This window comes from Hemiscyllium ocellatum, unplaced genomic scaffold (genome assembly GCF_020745735.1).
Source record: "Hemiscyllium ocellatum isolate sHemOce1 unplaced genomic scaffold, sHemOce1.pat.X.cur. scaffold_360_pat_ctg1, whole genome shotgun sequence".
In the NCBI taxonomy this organism is placed as follows: Eukaryota; Metazoa; Chordata; class Chondrichthyes; order Orectolobiformes; family Hemiscylliidae; genus Hemiscyllium; species Hemiscyllium ocellatum.
The window spans coordinates 595,981-596,715 of NW_026868508.1; positions in this window are offsets into that span (position 1 = coordinate 595,981).

A 735-nucleotide genomic window follows, 5' to 3' on the forward strand; every position below is an offset into this window, starting at 1 on the left:
AGTCAGAAACCCCTTCGCTACGTTGTGTAGCCAGATATGTTGTGTTTGGTCAAACCACTCGACATTAAGCAAAATATAATCTATTCATCTGCTTTAGTTCAAACACAATCAAAGAAAATACTATTTTGGGATAGCTTATATGTTGGAACACTTACACAAACAATAGGTACCGTACCTCCTTGGTTTACACCGCTTCGCACAAAGATATATTCAAATATAGATCCTTACAGCAGATTTCCAATCCAGGAGGAAACAACGTCAACAGAGATCTCAGAGATAAAAGCAGCTGGGGATCTTGTATTGAAACTTCCAACCCTTCTGGGATCCCCAGCAGCTTCTGAATGCTGCAGCTAAAAACAAAACGTGAATATCTGGTCTGGGAGAGCTGGCCACTGCCCTTCCATTGCTACCACCATTTTAATGAAACCTAAACGTTTTCTCAGTTATTTACTTTAATTGTTTTCAGACAGCAGTTCTGCACCTCTGCCTTTAAAACCTCTCTTCAAAAAAATCAAGAGAAAATAACCTTTTTACAGTGATGGTATCCTCACAACTCCACCTTTAATATAATGATCCAACAATATACAAAGTTGGGTTCATTTTTGACCTCCTAATCTTCCTCTATTAGTAGACTGCAATGCATATATATTACATTGACTCTGAGCATACAAATGTTCACAACTAGTTCCGATTTCAGCCATTTTACTCCTGCCACAGAATGCCTTTGTCTTTCTT